At 40.0% G+C, this 23,331-nt stretch overlaps 1 protein-coding gene across 3 annotated transcripts in view; it reads left to right on the forward strand.

Annotated features, from left to right (window-relative positions):
- Positions 1-23,331, forward strand: part of ZHX3 (zinc fingers and homeoboxes 3) — a 119,632-nt gene that overhangs the window by 18,109 nt on the left and 78,192 nt on the right. The window contains exons 2-3 of one of the 3 annotated variants that reach the window (XM_011929039.1): positions 15,739-15,831; positions 17,193-17,339. The gene's annotated coding sequence lies outside the window, so the exon portion shown is untranslated. Of the gene's footprint in view, positions 1-12,254; positions 12,310-15,738; positions 15,832-17,192; positions 17,340-23,331 lie in introns of those variants that run through there. The other 2 variants (XM_011929040.1, XM_011929041.1) reach the window with 2 other exon arrangements.

A 23,331-nucleotide genomic window follows, 5' to 3' on the forward strand; every position in this document is an offset into this window, starting at 1 on the left:
TCTCGGCCTCCCAAAGTGCTGGGATTACAGGCTTGAGCCACCGCGCCCGGCCCAATTTTTTGTATTTTTAGTAGAGACGGGGTGTCACCATATTAGCCAGGATGGTCTTGATCTCCTGACCTCATGATCTGTCTGCCTCAGCCTCCTAAAGTGCTGGGATTACAGGCATGAACCACCGCACCTGGCCCAATAAAAGTGATATTAATGTTCAGTGATTGCCTCCCCAGGAGATACACTTACTTTTACCCTTAGTGGTGTGTGACCTTGTTTTTATAGGAAGTCATTCAACTGCATAGTTAGTGGAGAGCTGAAACCCTGCATTATGGACTTTGGGAAGCTCTATCACAGCTGGACAGATGTGGAGGAGAGGGCTCTCATTTCCAGGGTATAGAAAATCTCTGGCATGTGAATGCATGCACACGTGCACCCTGATGTGATGTCTAAAGAGTTGTGAGGCCAGGCATGGTGGCTCACACCTGTAATACTAGTACTTTGGGAGGCCAAGGTGGGCAGATCACCTGAGCTCAGTAGTTCAAGACCAGCCTGGGCAACATAGCAAAAACCCTGTCTCTACTAAAAATACAAAAACTAGCTGGGCATAGTGGGGCATGCCTATAATGCCAGCTACTTGGGAGGCTGAGACATAAGAATGGCTTGAACCCAGGAGATGGAGGTTGCAGTGAGCCAAGATCGCGCCACTGCACTCCAGCCTGGGCAACAGAGCAAGACCCTGTCTCCAAAAATAAATAAATAAAACAATAAAGAGCTGTGAAAGCCTTTGGTTATGCAGTGAATTTTTAGTGTTATTACATGTACCAGTCTCTAGCTGATCAAAATAATCATCTTTAGGAAATGTTAGAAATAGTCATGAGATGTCATATATTTTATTTGATTCCTTATTTGCCCAGTTTAACTTCATGCAATGTACCTGGGTTTTAGACTTGATATTTGACCATCATTTAAAGGTGGACTTCATTAGAGGCATCAAAAGATGAATTGTGGGCTGAGTGTGGTGGCTTACACCTGTAATCCCAGCACTTTGGGAGGCCGAGGCAGGTGGATCACAAGGTCAGGAGTTGGAGAACAGCCCACCTAACATGGTGAAACGCCATCTCTACTAAAAATACAAAAAAATTATCCAGGCGTAGTGGTGCATGCCAGTAATCCCAGCTACTCAGGAGGGGAGGCAGGAGAGTCGCTTGAACCTGGGGGGCAGAGGTTGAAACCCCGTCTACTAAAAATAAAAAAAATTAGCCAGGCATGGTGGTGGGCGCCTGTAGTCCCAGCTGCTTGGGAGGCTGAGGCAGGAGAATGGCATGAACCCAGGAGGCGGAGGTTGCAGTGAGCTGAGATCGTGCCACTGCACTGTAGCCTGGTGACAGAGCTAGACTTTGCCCCCCCAAAAAAAGAAAAAAAAAAGATGAATTGTGTCTCATGGACCTCTAAAACATTACTTCTACAGTGTTAAATATGCATAAAAATATGTGCTTAAGGAAGATTGTTACTTGGTAGAGAAGATGAGAAGTTGTTTGATTGCCCTTGGCATTTGCAGCATACCACAGGATCTAGATTTTTTTTTTTTTTTTTGAGATGGAGTCTTGCTCTGTTGCCCAGGCTGGAGTGCAGTGGTGTGATCTCAGCTTACTGCAACCTCCACCTCCTGGGTTCACGCCTTTCTCCTGCCTCAGCCTCCCGAGCAGCTGGGACTTCAGGTGCCCGCCACCACGCCCGGCTAATTTTTTGTATTTTTAGTAGATGGGGTTTCCCAGTGTTAGCCAGGATGGTCTTGATTGCCTGACCTCGTGATCCGCCTGCCTCGGCCTCCCAAATTGCTGGGATCTCATGCCCAGCCAGGGTCTAGAATTTAAATGAAAAATTATTCTAGAGCTCAAGCACTGAAAGGGTACTTAATTTTGGGCAGCTTGCTGATGTGTTTATTTTCTGATCTTCTTCATCTTGGGGTAAAAGATACCTTTATGGACTTAGTTGTTAAAGTCAGGAACCTGGGAGTCATCCTTAACAACTCTGTCCCTCATGCCCAATCCACCAGAAGGACTACCGATATTACCTGTAACACATTAGGGAACCCATCTTCACTGCCAGCACCCTAACGTGGGCCACTGTCATCATAGCCCAGGACTTCTGCAATAGCCTTCTGCCTTCTCTCTCAGCTGCTACTCACTCCCATCCACTCTGCATTTCAGCCAAAGTGATCTTTTTGGAAACATAAGTCAATTACGTTACTCACCTGCTTAAAACTTTTAAATGGCTTCCCATTGCACTTAGGATAAAATGTTTAAACACCCGTCACTGTTTGCAAGGTGATAAGTGACATGGCTGTGGACTAATTAACCTCATGTTGCACTCACCTCCATTCACCATCATCCTTCCAGTTCCTGGAGGAAGTCATCCTTATATTTGAACTGAACTTTCTTTGTAAGCATCAAAATTTAATTACCGTCTATGGTTCTTCCACAAATAAGAAAAGATTTTGTGTCTACTACTCTTTCCTACTCCCAGCTATTTTTCAAAGTTTCTCATTAATTTTCGACATCATCTTTTTTGTTTCAATAATTCTTATTAGCAGTTGCACTTCACCTAGTGTCTATTTTATTAATAATTGTGGAGTAGAGTTTTAAGCCTTTTTTTTTTTTTGTTCAGCTCTGCTTCTTGTATTCCAAATCTTTTATTTCTTGGATTCAAATTTAATTTGCTACAGTACACCTTTGAGTCTCTTCCTACTTTCCCCCAAAGAACACAGTGGTGAACTTCTTGGAGCAGTTGTATATCCCCAGGTAACTTTATTTTGCCTTCATACTTAAGTAACAGTTTTAGGGAGATATGAGAGTCTATGCTTAAAGTTAGTTTTCCTTTTAAACTTTGTAGAAATTGTTTCATTTGTGTTTTAGCATCTGAAATTACAGATGAGAAGTCTGGTGCAAATACAGTTTTCCTTTTGTTACAGTTAGCATGCTTCCTACCTGTAGCATGTTCCTAGATTTCAATTTTATTTTGTAATTTAAAAATTTCACCAAGCTATATTTAGGTGGTTTTTTTCAATATCGTTATATAGCATGTAAACTTGGCAGACCCTTTCAGCCTAAAGCTTGGATCTCTTTAACTCAGATCTATTTGGTCCTATTTTTTTGGTAATTTCTTTTCCTCTATCCTCTCCTTTAAAACAAAGGTTAGATACATATTAGATCATCTAGATTTATTCTCCTTTACCCTCTCATTTCCCGTTTCTTGGTTTGGGAGAATTCATCAGTTTGATCTTATAAATCACTGCTTTTGTCTTTGGTTATGCCCCTTTTGCTATTCAGACCTGTTGAAGGATTAAAAAATTTTTTGGCCCGGTGCAGTGGCTCATGCCTATAATCCCAGCCCTTTGGGAGGCTGAGGTGGTTGGATCACTTGAGGTCAGGAGTTTGAGACCAGCCTGGCCAACATGGTGAAACCCCATCTCTACTAAAAAAAATTTAAAAAAAAAGTAGCTTTGTTTTTTTTTCCCCAGTAATAACTTTTTAATATTGTTCCTCTCCCTTAGTATCTCCATAGATCTTTGAAATGGTATCTTAATAGATCTTTCAGAGAATACTACAATTATTTTCTGCTTCCTTGGCTATTTTTATTTGTTATTACTTAAGGGCACATTAAATTATCTGGAGTATATTTAAATACAAATGCCTGGGCTTCTCTTCCCTCTGTAAATACTGATTCAATTGGATCGTGGTGGGGCCCAGGCGATTGGTATTTCTAAAAAGCTTAGCAGATGATTCTGATGTGCATCCAGGATTAAGAACTCTTTGATTGTGTGATCAGAGTGGTAACTGTAGTGGGTTTTCCCAGCACAAGTGGGAATTATTCTTCCAGAAGTAAATTCAGAGTACAGGAGCGCTGGTCCTGCTACCAGGGATATACCTCCAGGGATTCAGTCAGCTGCCTTCTGGGCAGGTGTGTGCGTTGTCATGTGTGGTGCTGTTTCTTAGTTCTGTAGTCCCAGCACCTATGTGGGTGGTTCCCCCACAGCTGATCCTCCACTTTATTATAGAGAGCTGTTCTCACAGCTTAGCCTTTCTGAGAACACTGGAGGATGCAGCTGTTCTATAGGCCTCTAATTATTCTCCTGACAGTCCTGGGCTCACTTCTGCTTCTACATCCAGCTTCCCTTATGTCTGAATTTGCGTTTGTTCTACCCTAGGGGTTCTATGGTTATATTCACAGTTTTAGAGTTTCCTTCTTTTGCTTGGTTCAAGTTGCAATTTCCTTTACGTCTTAGTATTGCTGTCATTCAGTCAGTCCTGATGGCATTTCCCCTCCCTTTGGCCCAGAAGTCCTCATGCTCTTCTGATGGTATCTTTCCTGTTTATCCTGTGCTGCTGTGAACTTATTACTCTTGTATTTATGTAATATATATATTTTTAATAAGTAGTCTTTTATGTTGGTGATTTTTTTAAGAGACAGGAGAAGTACATTCTAAGTTAATCATGATGAACAAGAGGTCCTCAAATACTTTTTGGTTACTTCTGAATAGTATCAGACATTCAAGGAGTTCAGCTGACTATTTACAGAAGAGGAACTTAAGGTGGTTTAACCAAATGAAAAACTACTTCATTCTATTTGTTAAAAAAAAAAATGCATTTAAAGTTGTAAGATACCATTTTTCACGTATCAAATTAGTGAAGTGTTTTTGTGTGTATGTGTGGAGCGGAGGTTGTGGTGGGGAGCATATAAGGGGTGAGGATTATATATGAGAAAGAGAATTTAATGCTAACAAGGATGTAGAAGTATAGACATTCTTGTATACTTCTTGTGGAATGCAAAGTGGTACAATACTTAGTGCAGTTTGGCAATATGGGCCTTTAAAACTTTCATCCTCTTTGACCCAGGATTCAAATTCTGACAGTCTATCCCAAGGAAGTAATCATGGGTGAAGACAATAATTTATTTACAAAGATGTTATAAAATAAATTAAAACAGGCAGGGCGTGGTGGCTAATGCCTGTAATCCCAGCACTTTGGGTGGCTGAGGCAGGCAGATCATGAGATCAGGAGATTGAGACCATCCTGGCTAGCACAGTGAAACCCTGTCTCTACTAAAAATACAAAAAATTAGCCGGGCGTGGTGGCAAGCACCTGTAGTCCCAGCTACTGGGGAGGCTGAAACAGGAGAATGGCATGAACCTGGGAGGCGGAGCTTGCAGTGAACCCAGATTGAACCACTGCACTCCATCCTGGGCGACAGAGCGAGACTCTGTCTCAAAAAAAATATAAAAATAAAAATAAATAAAAACAAAAACCAAACACATCCAAATGCCTGACACTGGATAATTGCTAAATTATGGTACAAATTATGGTACATCTATGCAGCTAACAAAATTAAACAAAATGAAGTTAACAAAAGTAAGTATTTAAAAAGATTTTAATGTCATAGGGAAAATGCTTATATAATGATGCTAGGTGAAAAAAATATATACTGTAAAACAGATTTATCTAGAATATTCTGTTTAAAAACTGCAGAGAAATCGGGCAAGGTGGCTCACATCTGTAATCCCAGCACTTTGGGAGGCCAAGGCGGGAGGATCACAAGGTCAGGAGTTCAAGATCAGCCTGGCCAATATGGTGAAACCCCGTCTCTACTAAAAATACCAAAATTAGCCAGCATTGTGGTAGGCATCTGTAGTTCCAGCTACTCAGGAGACTGAGGCAGGAGAATTGCTTGAACCCAGGAGGCGAAGGTTGCAGTGAACTGAGATTGCACCACTGCACTCCAACCTGGGCAACAGTAAAAATTAGCAGCAGTGATTGTTTCTATGATTTGAATTATGTGCACTTTTTCCTCTATAGTCTTATAGTCTTCTGTATTTTCCGTATATCTACAATAAGTATATTCAGGAAAATATTGGTATTATTTTTTAAATTGCCAAGCTGTTCCACAAAGAAATATGAATGGCCAGTAATCACATGAAAAGGTTTAACCTCAGTAGTAATAAAAGGTGCAAAGAATGCTCAATAACATGAGAGATGTTTATCAGACCCATATTTAAGTATGAAAAAATACCAATACGTGCAGTATGATCCCAGTATGGTTAAAATTGTGTATGTGCACATGTGTATGCATCAGAATGTTGACAGTGCTTATCTTTTGGTAGTGGATATTTTTGGGTTATATAAGCTTTCCCCCAGCTATAATCTTTTTATTTTATTTTCCTTCAAGACAGGGTCTCTGTCGACCGGGCTGGAGTTACAGTGGCGCAACCTCTGCCTCCCTAGTTCAAGCAGTTCTCCTGCCTCAGTTTCCTGAGTAGCTGGGACTACAAGTGTTACCCCCCAACACCCAGCTAATTTTTGTATTTTTACTACAGACATAGTTTCACCATGTTGGCCAGGCTAGTCTCAAATTCCTGGCCTCAAGTGATTTGCCCACCTCGGCCTCCCAAAGTGCAATCCCAGGCATGAGCCACCACACCCAGCCTCCCCTAACTATAATCTTCTCTACTCCTTTGTATTTTCCAGTTTGCTTATATTGAAAGTGTATTGCTCTTGTAATCAGGGGAGTTTTTTTTCCACACTAAAATTAATCTTTCCATCCCCTACACTATTCTTTCTGCTTTTAAAACATGTTTAAAATATTTAACATGGAGGGGGCCGGGCACGGTGGCTCATGCCTGTAATCCCAGCACTTTGGGAGGCCAAGGTGTGTGGATCACAAGGTCAGAAGCTTGAGACCATCCTGGCTGACATGGCGAAACCCCATCTCTACTAAAAATACAAAAAATTAGCCGGGCGAGATGGCGGGCGCCTGTAGTCCCAGCTACTTGGGAGGCTGAGGCAGGAGAATGGTGTGAACCCGGAAGGCGGAGCTTGCAGTGAGCTGAGATTACGCCACTGCACTCCAGCCTGGACAAAAAAATGAAACTACACCCAAAAAAAAAAAAAAAAAAAAAAATTAACATGGACAGGAGAAATTTGAGAGAATTCTCTGTGTTATTCAATATTAAGAATTAATCGAACTCAGTATAAATTTACATACTACCTTAAAGAGATTTAACTGTTTGTTTAAAGAGGTATATTTGAGTACATCAAATACTTTAAAAATATACCCTTTTCTCAAAATACTAGCCACGCAGATGGAACATGATGGAAAACTGGCTTTGTGCCATTTAAAAAATGTTACAAAAATGTTTGTGTCATTTAAAAAAAGTATATAGTTGAATAAGTTAGTTTCTTTTGTTAAGAGATAGAGTCTTGCTGTGTTGTCCAGGCTGATCTTAAACTCCTGGGCTCTAGCAATCCTGCTTCAGCCTCCCAAGCAACTGGGACTACAAGTACACCCCACCTTGCCTGGTTAGTTTATATACGTTTTGGTCAAATGTTTATACTTATGTAAACACCACCCCCAATCAGTATACAGAACATTTTTGCCACTCTAGAAAAGTTTCCTCCTTATGCTGTCTTGTCTGTCTTCATCATTCTATTGTGATTTTTACCACCATAAATTTTGTCTTTTCTAGAACTCCACATTTTATTTTCTATCTAACTTCTTTTGCTCACCATGCTTTGGAGATTCATCCATGACATGTGTATCAAAAACGTATTCTTTTTTATTGCTGAGTAGTATTCCATTGTATGAAGATCACAATTTTGAAAATCTATTCTTATGCTGACAGATATGTAGGATGTGTCCAGGTTTTGTCTATTTAAAAACTGGGGATAGTTTGTAGCTATGTCATAAACCCCAGTGTGCTTTCTTTCTCCTTTTTTCTGTCTAGCAGGGCTTGTGAAGCAAACATTTGCCCTGCAGTTAAGGGCTCGTTTCCAGGCGCTTATAACTAAGACCACCACAAAGAGAACAGAAAACAAAACTAAAGTGAGCCCGCCAAGTCCCAGGTGGACGCCTCAAGAGTTCAGATCTTGGGCACAGAACGACAGGCCTGCAAATTGAAAACTCCCTTTACAGAAAGAAAAAAAAAAGAGCTAAGCATTGAGAGAGTTCAGGGCACCCAATTAGAGACCAAGAGAGCCACTACCACATTGGATCGAATCACAGCAGTTGTTTTGAGACAGAGAGGTTACTCAAAATGCTGAGCCTTGACTATACTGAGAGTGAGGAGGGGCCCTTCCTCTCCCCAGCGGTCTTGCAGCAAATGTCCCTGAAGTGCCTTATCTGGGCAGAGGCTTCAGGCTAAGGAGTACTAGGATATACTCTTAAAGTACTTCCCTGACAGCTTTTCCAACGTGAGCTACAGTTTTAAAAAAAAAAGGAAAACAGACTCTTAAGGGTGGGATTGGGGGATATACTTGATAACTGGAAAACAAAAAAAATCCCCCAGACTCAAGTGGCTACAATACATTCAGGTATTGAGCACACTCTGTAAGAGCAGGAATTCTGAGCTCTGGGTTTGAGAGGCCCAGGATGCCTCTTTCTGTGACAGACAGGGCACAGCACCTCCTCTCCTGTCTCATTCCTTGTAGAGTTCATTTTCCTGTATGCCACCGCCAACCAAAGAGAATGTGGCCTCCTGTTTCCTCGGACACTGCCTCTGTATCCAGCCCATCCTCTGAATTTTTGTTTGTTTGGTATTTTTGTAAATTTATTTTTATTTTTTGTATTTCTTCTGTCCTCTGAATCTTCACAGAGTTCAGGTTAACTGAGTGCAACTAGAGCTGAAGAAATGGAGAGGGAGAAGTACAGTCATTCAGTTAGCTTGTTGAAGACACTCTTAGAAGATGGGAAATTGTGTGGGCCCTGAAGATAGGACCCTCATTAGGCAGTGGTGTAAGACCAAAGAATAGGAAGTCCTCTCCGCCTGCCGTGTTAGAAGGGCTTTCCAGTTCTGGAAGAATTTGTGGCAAAACTCATGCCATGAGAGTCAGTCTCCTACGGATGTTATGCTAACCAGCCTTGCTCACTGTGCTGATTGCTTGGCATCGGACTCAGCCAGCAAGAGTCTACCCTATGTCCATCCTAACCCAGTTCTCCTCATCACTGGACTGTTGTCTCTCTGTTGTGTCACTGCATCAGGTTTTTACCTGGTTACCTTCTGGCCCCCATTTCTTGCCTGGGCCTATTTTTTTTTCCTTGCCCTCTTCAACTTAAACTTTCTGGTGAAAACAAAAAATAAACATTGACTCAGAAATTCACATTTTACATTAGCTAACATGCTCTGCCAAAGCACTGACCCTGAGCACCTACCAGATGATCTTTTTATTGCTTTTAGTTTCATTATAGGTGGCAAAATACATGGAATTGTATTTCTTTTTCCTAGGATTTGGTGGTTGTTTATTTCAACAGATGGTATTTTCTGACTGAAGGTATCTATAAACAGTTTCTTTTCTTTCTTTCTTTTTTTTTTTTTTTTGAGACGGAGTTTCACTCTTGTTGCCCAGGCTGGAGTGCAATGCCACGATCTTGGCTCACTGCAGCCTCCGCCTCCTGGGTTCAAGTGATTCTCCTGCCTCACCCTCCCGAGTAGCTGGAATTACAGGTGCCCACCTCCACGCCCTGCTAATTTTTGTATTTTTAGTAGAGACAGGGTTTCACCCTGCTAGCCAGGCTGGTCTCAAACTTCTGACCCTAGTCCATCCACCTCCCTTGGCCTCCCAAAGTGCTGGGATTACAGGCGTGAGCCACCACATCTGGCCCAGTTTGATTCTTAAGATCCTTTCTGATGTTGCTGGATCACCTTGGACTATGAGTTTCATGTAGCTTATACATTGAGAGGAGGTGCAAACTGAAGCTTTGAAAAGTTGACACCAAACATCACAACTGAGGCAATCGCTGCCCCTCACTCAGACTCATAATCTGCTGGTTTCAAATGACTTCTATTTTAGGGGAATATATACTTTCCTTGCAATTGCTAGTCTTATAAAACTCCACAGTGATTTTTCCTGGGTTATTGTGTTATCGTCAGTTCTAATTTTGATGTGTGAGCAAAAAACAGATTGTATCCAGCTCAAGTTACCTTTATAATGTCAAGTGATTGTTCTCTCACAGACTTTAGCCAAAAAATTTTAAAGAAAAGACTTGTAAAAGCCTTCCTCTCCAACTGACACCCTGTCCAATTATAGTTGATACTTTAAGCTCTGACTCTCAAGCTTCTGTGAGCAAAATCTTTGTCGAAGTAGCTAATGTTACATAATCAATTTGGGGGAATTTGAACTACATGAAAAAGAGTCCCTGATACCATTCTGTGAAGTCTGTTAAACAACTCTTATCAGTGAACAAATAAGCTTCATGCATCTCTGTTCCTCTACTGGGAACTGAAGATAATGAAACTTAATTATAAGTCAGGAAAATGAAAATCCTTAAGTTCTGACCTTTTCCATAGTCCAAAGCAAATGAAATAGTAAGATACTACATAATTTACACTCATTCTCTGGAATATGAATTTTGGATTACCAGTGGCAAGTGTAAACTTCATATTTGTGACATACTCTGGGATATTAGTAAATTACCATAGAGATACAGACAGCTAAAGAAGTTAGTGTATCACCTTATCAAGGATGTTGTAAGATAACCTTAAAATTACATCATAGAATGGAAGGACATCCATGGATTAGAAGACTTAATATTATAATGATGACAATACTACTCAAAGTGATGTAAAGATTCAGTGCAATCTCGACCAAAATTCCAGTAGCTATTTTTGCAGAAATAGGAAAGCTGATCCTAAAATTCATATAGAAATGTAGGGGACCTGAATAGTCAAAACAATCTTGAAAAAGAAAAACAAAGTTGGAGTATTCATGCTTCCCAGTTTCAAAAGATACTACAAAGCTACAATAATCAAAATAGGTGTAGGCATAAGAATAGACATACAGATCAGTGGAATAAAACTGAGAGTCCAGAAATAAACCCATACATCTGTGATCTTTGAGAACAGTGCCAAGATGATTCATTGGGGAAAGGACAATGTCTTTAACAAATGGTGCAGGTACAACTGGATATCTACATGCAAAAGAATGAAGTTGGACCCCACACATACTAAAATTAACTCAAAGTGGACCAAAGAACTAATTGTAAGAGGTAAGACTATAAACTCTTAGAAGAAAACATAAGGGTAAATCTTCATGACCTTGGATTTGGTAATGGATTCTTAGAAATGACACCAAAAGCACAAGCAACGAAAGAAGAAAAAAATAGACAAATTGGACTGCATCAAATGTTAAAATTTTGCAGCAAAGGACACCGTCAAGTAAATGGAAAGGCAACCTGCAGAATGGGAGGAGATACCTGCAAATCTGTTAAGAGTTTTTTTTTTTTTTAAAAACAACTGAACAACAGAAAAGATAACCCAATGAAAATATGGGCAAGGGACTTGAATAGACATTTTCTAAAGATATGTAAATGGCCAAGAAACATATGAAAAGATTTCCTGGGTCTTTGGTCATTAAGGAAATGCAAATCAAAGCCACGATGATAGACCATCCCACACCCACTAAGATGGCCATACTTTAAAAACAAAACAAAAACAGAAAATTATAAGCATTGATGAGGATGTGGAGAAATTAGAACCTTGTACTTTGCTGGTGGGAAAGTAAAATGGTGAAGCCACTGTGGAAAACAGTTAGTAGTTCCTCATAGAATTCCATATAGAATTACCATATGACCCAGCAATTCCACTCCTGGTTATATAGCCAGTAATTGAAAACAGGTATTCAGATGACTACTTGTACACTCATGTTCATGGCAACACTATTCACAATAGCCAAAAGATGGAAACAACCCAAATGTCTATCAGTGAATGAATGGATGAGCAACATGTGCATCTATACAATGGCATATTTTTCAACCATAAATAGGAATGAAGTACTGATGCATGCTACAATGTAGATGGACTTTGAAACACTATGCAGAGTGAAAGAAAGCCAACCCAAAAAGTCACATATTGTTTGATTGCATTTATATGAAATCTCCACAAGAGGTAATTTTATGGAGACATAAAGCATATTAGTGGTTGTCAGGAGTTGGAGGAGGAGGAGTAGGAGGAGGAGGAATATGAATACAAGGTTCATTTTGGGGTGATGAAAGTATTTTGGTAGATGTAATGTATTAGGTAGATGTAATGGTTGCACAATACTGTGAATGTGCTAAATGTCACTGAATTGTACATTTAAAATGGTTAATATTACATTATGTGAATTTTCAACTTTTAAAATTACATCATATAGTTTCTGTGATCTCACAGATAACTGTGGCTTTGCTGTCATAGTTACTTTGTGACTGTTGGAACCCATGTGCTTTGTACATTGGGAAGTTCTTTCCAGCTCTGGACAGGAAAACATGAAGACAGATGATCCCAAGTAGGTTTCTCCCTAAACTAACAATTAAGGAATACAGTTTCACTTTTTCATTTTTATTTGTTGAAACTGGTAAAGCTTCTACCTTGAGTGGGTCTGGGTTTTTTTTTTTTTTTAATTTATCAGACCACATTGGTCTGATATTGTTTCCTTCCTTTAATTTGAAAAAGCTTGTTTAAAATAACTTTATTTGTAGATGGAATAATTTTTTGGTTTTATGAAAATTTAAAGGAATTGTAAAAGAATCTAAGACATACTTACGGAATTGCAGTCAAGTTTTTCTGGTGATTTTGTATGCTATACTGCTAGAGATTTTTGTGATAATTTCTAAAATCATTTCAAAAAATTTTTTTTAATTGTCAGTGGCCTTGGTGTCACGAATAAGAAAATTGTATTCAGATCTGTGAAGCAGAGCCTGTGCAAAAATGGAAAACATTAATTTTTTATTTTTATCTCATCTGTTTTGTTTTTTGAAGGAGGAGCTTTGGGCTATATTCTGGCAAAGGATCTGAGAAGAGCTTCTTACTCACAAAGCTAGAAGTGTTTTGCCAATTATTATGAAGCTTTTCTTTATGAATGAGACTGTTGCTTCTGGCCCGCAGTCAGTGCTGTTTTTGGAGACTTGTTTCTCCAGCAAATGTTGTCTTCCACACTCCTACCTGCTTCCTCTTATGATCCAAAATATGCCATCCAGACTAAAAATCTGTAGATGTGAAGCAAACAAAGCTAACTGGTTTATAGTGGATTGCACCCATGGTTTTTGGCATCATCTGAATCAACCAATCAACTGAACTCTAATGCCTTGGTTGAGTAAGGGTGTTGCAGTTTTTTTTTTTTTTTGAGACGGAGTCTCGCTCTGCCGCCCAGGCTGGAGTGCAGTGGCCCCATCTCAGCTCACTGCAAGCTCCGCCTCCCCGGTTTACGCCATTCTCCTGCCTCAGCCTCCCGAGTAGCTGGGACTACAGGCCCCCGCCACGTCGCCCGGCTAGTTTTTTGTATTTTTTAGTAGAGACGGGGTTTCACCGTGTTAGCCAGGATGGTCTCGATCTCCTGACCTCGTGATCCGCCCGTCTCGGCCTCCCAAAGTGCTGGGATTACAGGCTTGAGCCACTGCGCCCGGCCGGGTGTTGCAATTTTAAAGTTAGAAGGGATCTGGCAAGCATAGGAAAATATCTGTCATGCCGACTATTTTTCTAAAGAAACTTTTGTAGGCCGGGCCACTGTGGCTCACGCCTGTGATCCCAGCACTTTTGGAGGCTGAGGCGGGAGGATTCCAAGGTCAAGAGATTGAGACCATCTGGCCAACATGGTGAAACCCTGTCTCTACTAAAAATACAAAAATTAGCTGGGTATGGTGGTGTGTACCTGTAGTCCCAGCTACTCGGGAGGTTGAGGCAGGAGAACTGCTTGAACCTGGGAGGTGGAAGTTGCAGTGAGCTGAGATAGCGCCATTGCACTCCAGCATGGGGGACAGAGGGAGACTCTGTATCAAAAACAAAAAACAAGAAACAAAACAACTTTTGTAGAGACTATGGTCTGTCTCACTCTGGTGCCCAGGTTGGTTTTGAACTCCTGGCCTCAAGCAGTCTTCTTTCTCAGCCTCCCAAAGGATAATTTTCAAAAAATAAGCAAAGATGAGGTTTAAGTTAGGGAGAATTAGAAGTTGTTTTTCAGTAAATTATTAATAAGGATAAATTTTCAAGAGCTAATTCAACTAGACATTGAGCTACTTTAGGCATACCAGGACAGAAGTAGAAAAAGTGAAACAGATGGATGACACTGTAGCTTACCGCACAATTATATTTGCCCAGGCACCCCGGCTATGAACAGCAGCATAGTGCATAATACTTTTTAAATTTTTTTGAGAGGGTCTTGCTCTGTTGCCCCGGCTGGAGTGCAGTGGTATGATCTCGGCTCACTGTAAGCTCTACCTCCCGGGTTCATGCCATTCTCCTGCCTCAGCCTCCTGAGTAGCTGGGACTACAGGCGCCCGCCACCACACCCGGATAATTTTTTTGTATTTTTAATAGAGACAGGATTTCACCATGTTAGTCAGGATGGTCTCGACCTCCTGACCTCGTGATCTGCCCGCCTCGGCCTCCCAAAGTGCTAGGATTACAGGTGTAAGCCATTGCGCCTGGCCTTTTTTTTTTGGATGGAGTTTCGTTTTGTTGCCGAGCCTGAAGTGCAGTGGTGTGATCTTGGCTCACTGCAACCTCTGCCTCCCGGTTTCAAGTAATTCTTCTGCCTCAGCCTCCTGAGTAGCTGGGATTACAGGCATGCACCACTATGCCTGGCTAATTTTTGTATTTTTAGTTGAGACGAGGTTTCACCATGTTGGTCAGGCTGATCTCGAACTCCTGACCTTGTGATCTGCCCGCCTCAGCCTCCCAAAGCGCTGGGATTACAGACGTGAGCCACTGTACCCAGCCTTAACATAATGCTTTTCTTTGGGTAATTCACCTAACAAGTTTCCTCATCTGGGTGATTAGAATATAGAATCAAATTCATAGGGTCATTGTAAGGATTGGATTAATGTACTTAAAGCTCTTAGAACAATCCCTGATGCAGTGTAAAGCTAGATATGTGTATGTTAAAGACATAAGACGGTGGTGTTAAGAAGCCACTTTGGTGAGGGCCTTTTTTTTTTTTTTTTTTTTTGAGGGACAAACCTGTGTACATTCATGGATACTCATAGTCATGGTACAATAGAGTGTAGTGTACCAATGCCTAGACGTCTGTTGGAAGTTCTGAGACCTTCTGGTATACTCGCTTTGGGACCAGTTTACTGCTAATGCACATCTCAACCAAAGAGAATTCTTCAAGTAAGAAATAAGAACTCAAAAGTAGTGGTTTTTCAGCTGTTTCCCATGAAGCATCTCTGGTTGTCTGTTGAAAACATAGTTAGTGTCTCATTCATTTACTGAAAGTGCCCATGATGAAATATAGGGGTAATGGTCAGAGACAGAGATGAAAACAGTTCCTTGACATGGAACTCACAGTCTGAGCCATTTTTGTACCTCTAGAATCCATACCAGGAAAACCCAAATGGAAGAACATCAGAAAATAGCATATCCTTGAAGTTATAAAGCAACACATCTGTTAATATTTCTGCCAAGCTATCTCAAACTTAGCTGGGAGAGAGAAATGGAAACTCATTGGTGGAAAGAGCGTTAAAATTACAGATTTTGTCCTAATCTGTTATCAGAGACCAATGAGTTTGCTTTATTTCTATGTTCTAGTTTCTGCTAGGAATTTTAATAGTTTCAAATTGCTAGTTTGTATTTTGATAACCTCTTTTTACCCTTGTCTCATTGGTTTTTCTGTTTATGTATAGTTCTGGTGCAAATGAATTAGGAAAGGAGACTGATGAGATTGGATAACAGCCTCCTGAAATGTTTTCTCGTGAAGTGATGATGTACTGCTTCTTTTATAGGACTGAAATGCAACTGCAGAAACAACATGCAACCTTTTAAAGATGCTTGTGGGACTGCATAAAGTGAAGAGGGAAACTGGAGAAAACAATGAAGTAAGGAAAAAGTATATTTCCCGGGTAAATAACATGCTTCTCAGTTTTCACAAGTTTCTTGCTACATCAATTACCGCAACTTTGTAATGCATAAGTCTTTATAATTATATTTAATCTTTGCATTGCTATTAAACATTGTTTTCTCCTCCCTTTTTATTGCTGAACTCTTTCATCAAATCATTCTTTTTTGGATTAATCTAAAAATCTGCATTGAATCTACAACTTAGATGATTTCTTCGATCATTTGATAGGAATCTGTTATAGGTTGACCACTGAGATCATAAGAGTATCCTGTGTTGTGTCTCTGTGATGTGCAGGGTGAGGCAAAGTGTCAGCTTTTAGTCTGAGTGCAGAACTTACACTTGATTGACTTGAAAAACTAGAAAACTAATTTGAATACCAATTATTCAAGCCATATTCTCAGGTTACAATATATGTGGCACTACACACATCTCTGGGATCTGTGGAATAGGATACCTTAAAAAAAATCTAGTGTATTTAATGATGGGCATATGTTCACAGTATACTATTAAAAAGCAGTTACAAAACATATTAAAATTTAAACCGGGAAAACCTTTTTTTTAATGCTAAACTTAATACGGAAAACAAAGCACACTAGCAAACAATCATTGTAAGTAGACATAGCCTTCACTTGATGAAATAGATATGCCCTAGTAAGCTTTTTAAATAAAGCACATCTTTTACATTATTTTCCATTATTAAGAAACTTTCTCCAGTAAGCTGAATAGAAAATTTTAGAAGGAGTGAAAGAAATGGAGGCAGAGTCATTGATGATATGTGATGCTGGAAGTTCTGTACAACTTCCTTAGACAACTCCATGGCAACATCTCTCTCTTCTCCTTCACAAGCCTGGGGACCACCAGCCTGTGGGAATTTTCCCACAAGTGTAACTTCGGGAACTTTCTGTTTTGTGGTGGACACCTTCCCTATGCTTCAGTAATGGATTGCTACAGGTGTAATCTTGAGTATTCTTCCTTGATCATTATTTAACTTTGATCCTTAAAATTGAGTGAAACTGTTGAATGGCTTTATATATCAATCCTCTAAACTAAAAATGTCATAAGTTTCTTGTGTACACATCTCCTAGTGCTCACTCTCATACTGACTGCTTCATCACACTGGTCTCCTGGCCATGCTTCGGTCTGCCCAGAAATATTCCTGCTTTGGAGTCATTGTTCTTGTTCCCTCTGCCTGGAATCATCTTCTCCCAGATAGCCAAATGACTACTGCTCTTCTTCTTCAGGTTTCTGCTCCAAAGATGCCTTGTATGGTACCCTCAACTGAAAATGATACCTTACCATACCCTGGAATCACTCTATCCTTCTCTGTTTTTTCTGTAGCATTTATCACCATCCAGCCACTGTAGATAAATTTGATTGGCTGTCTCCCTGCCTTTCCTTCACACCCAGTACCTTCCCTGCCTGAACTCCTCTTTGAGGGCAAGATTATCCCCAGAATCTAAACCAGTGCTGGACAATAGATGCTCAGTAAGTATTTGTTGAGTGAATGAATGAAGCATGCTTATGTTAAGAGGATTAAGAAGATTTGGAGATCATGTGATTGGATTGAAAATGATTAACAGGGAAAATATTGTGGAGGAAGTATCTTAAACTGGATGTTAAAAGTCTGATAAACAGCAGGGCTTAAAAATCATTGTCAAAGATAGCTCTTTGATCTAAAAGGTAATTTAGAGCCACTTTAGGAATATAAATGGCAGATCAGATATTTATACTAAAAAAAAAGACATAAAATATTAAACAGATGTCTAGGAAAGCTATGGATGGTAATTAATTGGGAGGTTTAGGCCAGGTGCAGTGGCTTACGCCTGTAATCCCAGCACTTTGGGAGGCCGAGGCAGGTGGATCTCTTGAGGTCAGGAGTGCAAGACCAGCCTGATCAGTATGGTGAAACCCCATCTGTACTAAAAATACAAAAAAAAATTATCAGGCATGGTGGCAGGCGCCTGTAATCCCAGCTACTTGGAAGGCTGAGGTGCGAGAATTACTTGAACCCATGAGGTGGAGGTTGCGGTGATCCAAGATTGTGCCACGGCACTCCAGCCTGGGCAACAGGGTGAGATTCTGTCTTTTAAAAAAAAAAAAGATTTGGAGGTTAACAAAAAGAGTTAGAGTGGTTCAGGTGAGAGGTGACCTGAAAGAAGAATATCATGGTCAGGGTAGAGGGAACAGGTGGGCCCTAGAAATGCCTATTGAATTTGATAACTGGTAGGATGGGGACATTGCATATGACTGGAGGTTGCAGTGGAGGAAGGTTAATGGGAAGGTCAAAGTCAAACTGGAATCACTGAGAGTTTTCTTACATGTCAGTCTCTGTACCTACTACCTGGTGACACTGAACCATCTTGACTACAGCTTATCTCATTTTTGCCACTCTGCTTCTACCTATGAAGTACGATGTTTATTCTACACATCATGCTTTTTCTGTTTCACCTTTAAGGTCTTTTAAAATTAATCTTTCACTTTTAGAGGCACATACCATCTGACTCAGCAAGTAATATAGCATTTCTAGAAATTTATCTTACATATGACCTCATACAGCTATGCAGGTAATCCTAGAGTACCTCAGCCTCTGTCAAATCCTCACGCATGCCTCCTACCCCAGTAACACTTGGAAAGAGAATAATTGTCTATCGCTGCCATTGTTCTGTCGTGGCCATGGGTCTTGTCCCCCTCCCCTGGTTCTGGTATTAACTGCCCACCTTTTTGCCTAAACTGCAGTGGACTAGAGACGTTTGTACAGGAGCTAACTATGTCTTCTCTCAGGTTTCTTCTTTTGAACATTTGTTCCTTATGGCAATTTTTCTCTACCCATTTGTGAATATCATGAATGGTTAATAGTAATACTTGTTTACTTTGTATTTTTAAAGCTATTTAGGTAATTAAGTATATAGTAGTGGGCATCTCTACTTGGCTGAACATGAAAATCACCTCAGAAGCTTTATAAATTTCTAATCAGAGACTCTGAGACAATTTGTCTTGGGGGGCTGTGGACATTAACATTTAAAAAGCTGCCCAATGAATTTCATGTGCACTCAAGCTTGAGGACCAGGAGTACTATAAGTTTTTCCATATTGATGATGACTGTGATCACTTTAAATTTATCATAATGGCTGGGCGCGGTGGCTCACGCCTGTAATCCCAGCACTTTGGGAGGCCAAGGCAGGCGGATCACCTGAGGTCGGAAGTTTGAGACCAGCCTGACCAACATGGAGAAACCCCATCTCTATTAAAAATACAAAATTAGGCTGGCGTAGTGCCTGCCTGTAATCTCAGCTATTCAGGAGGCTGAGGCAGGAGAATCGCTTGAACCTGGAGGCGGAGGTTGTGGTGAGCCGGGATTGTGCCATTGCGCTCCAGCCTGGGCAACAAAAACGAAACTCCGTTTCAAAAAAAAAAAAAAAATTATTATAATGATTTAAGTGATTCCTTTGGGTTTTGTAAGTTTACAAAGGTGTTATATTAAAAAAAAAGTATATATAACATCTGCCTTTATTGTATTTGTGTCTCATTCATTTTTATGTTGCTTTTTGTTGGAAGGAACTTCTGATACTGTATTAACAGTGATGATAAAATGCTTATTTTGTGCTTACTTTTAATGACTGCATAGCTTGTTTTTTCCCTTGAAGTATAATTGACATTTGGTTCAGTAAATAGGTACTCAATCAGGGTAAGAAAATGTACCTTTGTTATTAGTTTTAGAATTTTAAAATTAAGAATAGGTATTAGATTTTAACAAATGAATTTATTTCTGTTGACACAAATAAAAAATTTTAAATCTATTTCTAGGTTCTATTTACTATTATTTTAAATTTTTGAGCATAAGTTCGGAGTGAACTTTGTGTATAGTTTTCTCTCTATTTCTTTTAGCCAGTTTTTGGGTCAGATTAGTAGAATAATTAGATAACCTATATCTTGACCTATTTTTGGCATGATTTATGTAACATGAATCATTTGTTTCTGGAGACTATGAAAGAATTCACTAGCTACTTTTTAGGGGTGTAATTATTTGACTTTTTTTTTAAGACGGAGTTTTACTCTTGTTGCTCAGGCTGGAGTTCAGTGGCACAATCTCGGCTCACTGCAACCTCTGCCTCCTGGGTTCAAGTGATTCTCCTATCTCAGCTTCCCAAGTAGCTGAAATTACAGGCATGTGCCACCACACCCGGCTAATTTTTTTTTTTTTTTGTATTTTTAGTAGAGACGGGGTTTCTCCATGTTGCTCAGGCTGGTCTTGAACTCCTGACCTCATGATCCGCCTGCCTCAGCCTCCCAAAGTGCTGGGATTTCTGCCTCAAAATGCCTCATAAATTTTGTTTTATTATTTTAGTGGAGACGGGGCTTCACCATGTTGCCAGGGCTGGTCACAAACTCCTGAGCTCAGGTAATCTGCCCGCCTCAGCCTCCCAAAGTACTAGGATTACAGGTGTGAGCCGCCGTGCCTGGCCTAGTTCTTTGATTTTTAAAAGATGTTGGTCTGGTTAGGTATTTTATTTTTGCCAGTGTTAGAATTTTACATTTTTGATTAAAAACTCATCTATTTAGTTTTATCCAAATTTATTAACGCACATATTCTCTTACAATTTTATTGCTTCTTTTTGTGTCCTGTTTTTCCAATTTGTTTTTTTTTTTTGCACGTGCCAGTAGTATCAATTTTAGTCTATTCACAGCAACTTTTAGTTGAAATATAAAACTTTAAAAAATACAAAAGGATGTAGTGAAAAGTCAGTTTCCCATTCATTGTTATTCCTTGGCCAAATAGCTCCCCTCTCTTAGGCAGCAGCTCCTGTCAGTTTCTTATGAATCCTTCAAAAGTTTTTTGGTTTTCACTTTCAAAATATCTAATTTATCTCTTTAAAGAAAAAAGTTCCTCAGCCAGGAGTGGTGGCTCACACCTGTAATCCTAGCACTTTGGGAGGCTGAGATGGGCAGATTGCCTGAGCTCAGGAGTTTTTGACCAGACATGGTGAAACCCTGTCTCTACTAAAATACAAAAATTAGCTGGGCGTGGTGGCATACACCTGTAGTCCCAGCTACTCTGGAGGCTGAGTCAGTAGAATTGCTTGAACCCAGGAGGCAGAGGTTGCAGGGAGCTGAGATTGCGCCACTGCACTTCATCCTGGGCAACAGAGCAAGATTCCATCTCAAAAAAAAAAAAGAAAAAAAAATTCCTCTAGATTCTTCTGTTTGTTTCTCAAGATTATTAGTTGTGTATTTAGTTTTTTTTTTTTTGGTAGTGCAGAAAACAGTACTGCTCTCTATTCTTTTTTCGTGGTCTATACTTTCTTACGTAATGATTTTGTTACATTTTCCAACTTCATTATCGTTATTTCATAGCCTGTCTCTTGCAAACAGAATGTTGTCGGGTTTTGTCTCTGTTTAACTTATCTTTGAAGGTTCTACATCTTACACGGGATTTTATACTGTTTAGTTTATTATTACTATTGTATTATGTTTTCTGTATATTGTATGTTTCTTTGTTTTTATGTTTGTTTCTTCTCCATTATGTCTTCTGTTTTACAGAACATTCTTTGCTTTCTTTAGCTTTTAAGCAAATTTTAAAGGTGAACAATCTTTCAAATTGTCTTAGTGCAAAAAATAATATATTTCTGTATTTACTATAATCAAAGCAGAAGGAAGAACTTGCCTTTTCTTCCCTATAAGCAAATTTAATTTGCCCTTTTTTTGACATCTTCTCTTCCTATTCCTTATCTACCCCATCTCCGCAATTATTTTTTTTTTCACCTCTTACATTTGTTCTATGAAGTGTCTTAATTCTTCTGAGCCTCAGCCTGGTACTCATAAGTATTTTGCTATTTTTGATTCAGTTGGTTAACAACCACTGCGGTCTCACTCTGAGCCAACAGATCCTGAGCTGGGCACAGGAGATAAAAAAGTAAGGGCAGTTCTGTCCCTGCCTTCAAGGTTGATGAGGTGGCATGATGTACAAATCAGCCAACAATGGCAAAAGATGTGATGTGTCAGGTGTATTGGATACAGAGAGAGAGAGAGAGAGAGGTTTGGTGAGTCAGTGCAGGCACCCTGGGAGCTAAATGTTACTGTATGTACCAGCAGAGCTTTGTGAGAAAGAGGATAAAGTGAGAGGGCAAAAGTCTGAAGGTGTACAGGTACATCAGCCTGTTCTTGGGCTAGTGGCTGGAGATGAGGCTGGACAAGGGATATTGGGGCCAGATTGTGAAGCACCTTGAATATTGGGCAACAAGTTTCAGTTTATATCCTGTGGTCTGTACCAGAGGGTTTACAGCAAGGGAGTGCCATGTTCTAGTTCATTTTTAAGGAAGATCATTCTGGCTGTCACGTGAAGCACAGCCTGCAGGGAGGGAAGTCAGTTAAGCAGCTGTGGGCAGTTGTCCAGATAAGAGGTGAGAGCAACTTGAGCATAGGAGATAGCCGTGATGATGGAGAAGAGGAGATATGAGGCATTTGAGGGCAGAATCTAAAATTACCAATGCCTGCCATGGAGGAGACTGGGAATTAGGGCATGCCTCAGAGGAGTTTTTGTTTGTTTTAGGGAAGGTGGTGATAGATGGTGGAAGTACTGACCAAACTTAGGGAGTAGTATAAAGGGTGTGGATTGGGTGCAGAGACTAATTTGGAGAGAAGCAGGGGAAAGTTTATTTTAGGACTTGTTGAATGTCTAGGCAAACATATCTAGGAGAAGTTGGAAATATGGATCAGAAACTCAGATGAGATGTTGGGGATGAAGATAAAGATGTGAGACTCACTTGTACCAAGGAGGATATCAAAGCCATAAGAGATATAAAATCCCTCAAGTAGAGCATGTACAGAAAGTAAAAGGTCTTAGGATTGGCTGTTGGCAAAGGTCAGTCTTTATGTTCAGGAAATTGAGCATATTGAGCACTGTAATACATGTCCAGCATGGGGGTGACTAGAGATTTTTCAGATGGCTGGCTTAGTCTTCACAACAGCCTTATGCATGGAATTATTACTCTACTTTGTAGGCAAGGAGACTGAGGTGTTGTTCCTAAGTTAGTAAGTGGGATTGCAAACCAAGCCCAAATGCCAAGTTCATGCTAGAGAAAAAAGTTAGAGGAGATACAGAAAAGTGGTGTGGAAGAGGTGTTTTCCTTCAGGGGCAGTGGCCAGCAATGCCAGCATGCTCAGTTCCCACAGAACCTAAGTCAGCTCCCTCTGGAGTCAGGAGGCAAGGAAATGTGGTTTGACTGCCACTCTAGAAAACTGTTTGGTAGATGAATGAGGCCATTTGGTCTGGGGGTGGCATCATTTTTGTTTGTTTACAGATGACAGCTTGAGGTATTCTGATTTGCTCAGCTTCTTTTTCTTTGATGTTTTATATCTTAGATTGTCTCATTTCTAGACTTCTGTTATTTAAAAAAATAAGAAATAACTCTGCTATATTCCCCTTCATGTAATCTGTTTGTTAACTTGCTTACTTGGAGTTTTTTTCTTTCCTTCTCAC

Source organism: Colobus angolensis, unplaced genomic scaffold (genome assembly GCF_000951035.1).
Source record: "Colobus angolensis palliatus isolate OR3802 unplaced genomic scaffold, Cang.pa_1.0 Scaffold8, whole genome shotgun sequence".
Classification (NCBI taxonomy): domain Eukaryota; kingdom Metazoa; phylum Chordata; class Mammalia; order Primates; family Cercopithecidae; genus Colobus; species Colobus angolensis.